Raw genomic sequence first — 6,130 nt, 5'->3', positions numbered from 1 at the left:
TTGAAGACCACTCAGCAACTTCCACCTCAAGGAAATTTCCAAATGTTTAAATCTACTCAGGGCCAATCTTCCACTCCACCCCAACCATCTCTAGTATTCTTCACTAAGTCTGCTCAATCTCCAGCTGAGAATGGTAAACCTTCATCATCTGGCGTCGTTTCTGGTTAAAACTTAAGTCAGATTCCCTCCATTCCGAAAGAAACTCAAGAGAACATAGCTCTAATGGCGGGATTCATGAATTGCTATAATGAATTCCTAGCTGGAGATTTGGTTCAACTTATAGTTGTTGCTGAGCTCGATCAGATCCATCCTGATGATGTTAAAGAAAATGGATATCTCTTGGAAAATCGCGATGGCAGTATTTCAGGCAAAGAAATTCACCAAGAGGACGGGAAGAAATAATTGGATTATGCCAAATAATCAGAAGGTGGCTTTCAACAAGGACACTCTGAGATGCTACAACTGTCACGAGCCAGGTCATTTTGCTCGTGAATCCACCAACCCAGCAAAGAAGGGAAACACGGAAAGGGCATTGGATCCGGTGGGAAATGCTAGAGGAGAAGTTAGGGGTAGTTTGGGAAATGGTGAGAGGGGTTTAGTTGCTCAACAATTCTCTTAGGTTGATCGGATGGCCGCTCACAACATCAACAATAAGACCGCCAACTTTGCTCATATTGAGGACACTAAGGAAGAAAATGCTGCTGAGGAGCAAGTCAAGGAACTTCAATTTGCATTCATGACCTTCACTCCCCCCGGCTCATCTGAGGTAAGTTTTCAATCATGTTCTCAAGATTGCATTGATAAAATAAATTTATATAAGCTCCATAATGATAACTTGATTAGAGACATGGAAATAGTAAATCTGAAAACTTTAAACTTAAGAAAAATGAAAAGGCTTTCCTATATAAAATAGAAGCACCGAAAAAAGGACATCTCTAAGCCTAACTTTGATTTCAGTATAAAAAGTTGTCACCACCTAGATGCCAAACAGGAAATCGCTGAACTAACTGCTAAACTGGTAGCCTCCAAGTTAGAAATTCTGAATCTAACTAGTAAATTTGAAAGGGCTGAAATAGACTTTAAAAAATTCGATGGTTCCAGTAAAGTAGTCAATTCAATGATTGAAAATAAGTTATGGTGGAAAGAGAATGAGGGTGAGGGTATAAGATATAGTCAGATACCCCCACCATATAATGACAACTATATAGGTCTTCCTCTTACCAAAGAGCAAGAAGAGAAAGGTTAAAGATATGAAGTATGGTAAACAAGCTAACAGTGAAAAGAACAATTCAGTAGAAACAATTGCGTCCACTTCGAAAGTGAACGATTCTAATGTGTTTGCCTCATGTGCAGAGAAAGTAATCGTTGACAAATGGAATGATGAGGATGATGACTCCAGTGTTTCAATAAAGACTTTAATTTTGATGTTTCTTCAAAACTACGTGTTTTAAATTCTGTTATTCCGACTGTCTGTGTGAGCTCTGGTTTTAAGAGCAAGGATTCTTGTGTGGTTGATTCTATTAAGGCTTTGATTTCTAATAATGATGTTCCTATAAACTTAAAAAAATTAAAAAATTTAGCAAGTATTCACCCCCTAAGTTTGTCAAAGAGGGATGCTCTAATGACAAATAGGGTGGTGAAAATTATGCTAAGCAATCTGGTCCACACAATCGGTCCAGAAAAGGAGTTTCCCAAAATGATTTATATGTAAAACGTCAAACTTGTTTTAACTGTGACACTCCCGGTCATATTGCCAGAAACTGTCCACATCGTCCATATGTTCCCTATTATGGATCTATCAGGGGAATATGCCTTATATTACCTACAGGAAAAATTTTAGGAACTACCCGGCTAATCCCTCTAACGATGATTGGAACTATACAGGTCTTCCTCTTACTAAAGAGAAAGAAGAGAAGGTTAAAGATATGAAGTATGGTAAACAAGCTAACAGTGAAAAGAACAATTCAGTAGAAACAATTGCTTCCACTTCGAAAGTAAACGATTCTAATGTGTTTGTCTCATGTGCAGAGAAAGTAATTGTTGAGGAATGGAATGATGAGGATGATGACTCCAGTGTTTCAATAAAGACTTTAGTTATGATGTTTCTTCAAAACTACGTGTTTTAAATTCTGTTATTCCGACTGTCTGTGTGAGCTCTGGTTTTAAGAGCAAGGATTCTTGTGTGGTTGATTCTATTAAGGCTTTGATTTCTATTAATGATGTTCCTATAAACTTAAAAAAATCAAAAAATTTAGCAAGTATTCGCCGCCTAAGTTTGTCAAAGAGGGATGCTCTAATGACAAACAGGGTGGTGAAAATTATTCTAAGCAATCTGGTCCACACAATCGGTCCAGACAAGCAGTTGCCCAAAATGATATGTATGTAAAACGTCAAACTTGTTTTAACTGTGGCACTCCCGGTCATATTGCCAGAAACTGTCCACATCGTCCATATGTTCCCTATTATGGATCTATCAGAGGAATATGCCTTATATGCCTTATATTACCTACAGGAAAAATTTTAGGAACTACCCGGCTAATCCCTCTAACGATGATTGGAACAGAAACAAATCTGGCATGTTTAGTCCTCATCAGACCAAACCCAACATGTTTCATAAAGAAGTTAGAAAAGGTGTTTCGGCTCTCAGAACGAACACGAATTCGAAATCGAAACGAGTAAGAAGGACAAAATCCTTTGTTTCTAACCCTAAAAAACCGGAGATCAAGCCATGAACAAAAGTGTTCCTGATGAAATATCCTCTTTGTCTTGGCATAATGTCATGCTTTGACATCGTCGTCTTGGTCATGCAAATATGAAAAACCTGAACCATCTTGCTAAAAATGATTTGGTACGTGGTCTACCAGTTAAAGATTTTGTTACTATTGAAAAATGTGTGACTTGTGCTTTGGGTAAACATCATCGGAAAACTCATAAGCTAAACTTTATTAATACCATTTCATCTGTTTTTCAATTGCTTCATATGGATCTCTTTGGTCCAGTGCATGTTCTGAGTCTTTCTCGCAGTTCTTACTGTCTTGTTATTACTGATGACTACTCACGTTTTACTTGGGTGTTTTTCTTGTCAAATAAGAGTAAAACTGCAGAACTGATCAAGAGATTCGTGGTGCTTATGGAGAATCAGCTTAACATGAAGCTGAAAGGCATTCATTGCGACAATGGTAAAGAATTCAAGAATGCCTCGTTGAATCATTTTTGCCCAGAAAGAGGGGTGCTTCGTCAGAACAGCTCAGCTCGCACACCGCAACAAAATGGTGTGGCTGAAAGGAGAAACGTGACTCTTATCGAAGCGGCAAGAACCATGTTGTGTGACTCTAAATTGCCATTATTTTTTTGGGCTGAAGCTATCAATACGGCATGCTATGTTCAGAATCGGGTGTTTATTAACAAGTCTCAAAAGAAAATTCCATATGAGATTATCTATGGTCATAAGCCCACTGTTGCACATTTCAGAGCGTTTGGTTGCCCGTCTACTCTACTGAATCTTGAGTCAAATCCGAAATTTGGGGCCAAAGCTGATGACTGTTACTTAGTCGGTTATGCTGGTTGTACTGCCTACAGAGTATAAAATAGGTCAACCAAGCAGATTCTAGAGTCATATGATGTTCGTTGGTTGGAAGAAAACGAGACCGATGCTCGTGCCGGTCCTGACTGGTTATTCGATTACAATGAACTTTTCAAGCCATTCAATGTGCTTCCGGTCATCAACTCAGACATCTCGGGTAATGCTACCATAGACACTGACAAAGAAGATCAGCATGTGGTGTCTCATATATCTCCAGTTCTGGATGATGATCTAACAGAACCACTCGATGTTACTCCGTCCATGCCAGTCAATTAATCAGAGAAGGTTACTGCAACAGTGTCCTCACCAACTCCATCACAAAACACTTCAATAGTTGAGGGGGGAGAGTCCTATTCATCAAATCTTCGAGAGCACTTTATTTCTCGATGTCATTCCAAATGAATTTGTCGCTAGTACCTCGTACTCACAGGGGAAGAACCCTCTCACTAAGGTTGATGAAAATTTGTCAAACTTGCATTCAATCAGTGATGTCTATGAACAATTGTTTCCATCAAGAATTCAGAACAATCATCCAATTGGGAACGTCATAAGTCCTCTTGAAACAGGTGTGTCCACCAGAGTCAGAAAGGACACATAAACAGCTGTTTGTTTTCCTGCTTCATTTCTGATATTGAACCAAAGTCAGTAGAAATGGCTCTTCAGGAACCGAGCTGGGTAGACGCTATGCATGAAGAATTGAATCAATTTGATAAGTTGAAAGTCTGGAGATTGGTTGAGTTACCGGAAGGAAAGAAAGCGCTTGATACGAGATGGGTTTTCCTAAACAAGCAAGATGACACAGGGGTTAACGTCAGAAACAAGGCACGGTTGGTAGTTCGTGGTTTTCGTCAGGTTGAAGGGTTAGATTACACTGAAGTCTATGCTCCCGTAGCTAGACTTAAGGCCATCAGGATTTTTCTGGCTTACGCGTCATACATGGGTTTCACAGTATATCATATGGATGTTAAGACTGCGTTTCTGTATAGCGAAGTTAAAGAATAGATTTAGGTGGATCAGCTACCGGGTTTTGTGGTCTCCAAGAATCCCAATCACGTTTACAAGTTTGACAAAGAGTTGTACGGGCTTCATCTCGCCCCTCGGGGTTGGTATGCTACACTGACAGCTCATCTTCTTGGTCATGGTTATAAACGGGGAACCATTGATCAAACCCTGTTCCTCAAAACTGTCGGGAAGGATTTGATTCTGGTTCAAATCTAAGTGGATGACATCATTTTTGGATCTACTAGTGCTAAGTTGTGTATATAATTTAAAGAAGTGATGAAGAAAAGATTTGAAATGTGCTCGTTGGGAGAAATGACAACGTTTCTGGGGTTGCAGGTTTATCAGAGTTCGACGGGAATTCTGTTGCATCAATTGAACTATGTTGAAGATATGCTTTCAAAATTTGAGTTTAAGGATTCTAAGAGTGCCACCACTCCTATGGCGGAAAGACCACTTCTGACATCTGATCCGGAAGAGAGTCACGTAGATCAAACGTACTATCAATCGATGATCGGATCCCTGATGTATCTCACCGCCAGTCGTCCTAACATCATGTTCGCTGTCTTCCAGTGTGATCGCTTCCAGGCTAACCCTAAACTCTCTCATTTAACTGCTGTTAAACGTATTTTTACATATCTGAAGGGACAACCGATTTTGATCTATATGCTTTCGCTTATAGCAATTATGGTGGATATGACATTGACAGGAAACCCACATCTGTCGATTTCCAGCTTTTGGGCGATCGTCTCATCTCATGGCAATTCAAGGAAATCCACATATATTGCTACATCAGCTTGCTGCTCACAGGTTATCTGGATGCAAAATCAACTGTTGGATTACGGTTTGGAATTTCTTGACACTCCTATCTTTTGTGATAATGACGCTGCCATTGCAATTGTTATGAATCCAGTTCAGCATTCTAGAACCAATCATACGATATTAAAATTCATTTTATTCGCGACTGTTACGACCGAAAATTGATTCATCTTGAACAAGTTCACGCTGATAATAATGTGGTGGACTTATTTACAAAACCAGTTAGAACATTCAAATTTAATGTGCTTGTGAGTTTTCTTAAAATGCTTCGTTTCGAGGATTGAGTCTTTTGAGAATAAATTTGTACATATTCTATAAATTTGCATAAATTTAGGGGGAGAAAATTAAAAATTTCAAAAAGAGTATGTGTGTTTGTTATTAAAAAATATATATTTATATTTGATTGTGTTTTTCAAGATTCACTTTCGCTTAAAGTTATGTTGGTTGCTCATTTTGGAAGGACATATACTTGTATATGTTTGGTCCATCATCTACTCGTAGATTCACAGGATAGCCATTTACCTAATGACTGAAAGCATCTGGGGCGATTGTGATGTGCTTTTGTGTTTTGAATTCTTTCACTTAAAATTATGTCGGTAACTCTATGTTGGAAGGACATGTATCTTCATATGTGTTTGGTCCTGTTAACCACTTGTGGACATACCTGATAGCCATTTACCTGAAAACTAAGAGCGACCGGGATGACTGAGTTTTAAACCATCTTCTGGG

The sequence above is a fragment of the Bidens hawaiensis genome, unplaced genomic scaffold (genome assembly GCF_021521415.1).
Source record: "Bidens hawaiensis isolate Kalapana, Puna unplaced genomic scaffold, B.hawaiensis_p1.1 tig00037613_1, whole genome shotgun sequence".
Classification (NCBI taxonomy): Eukaryota; Viridiplantae; Streptophyta; class Magnoliopsida; order Asterales; family Asteraceae; genus Bidens; species Bidens hawaiensis.
Note: the sequence above shows the minus strand (reverse complement) of the source record.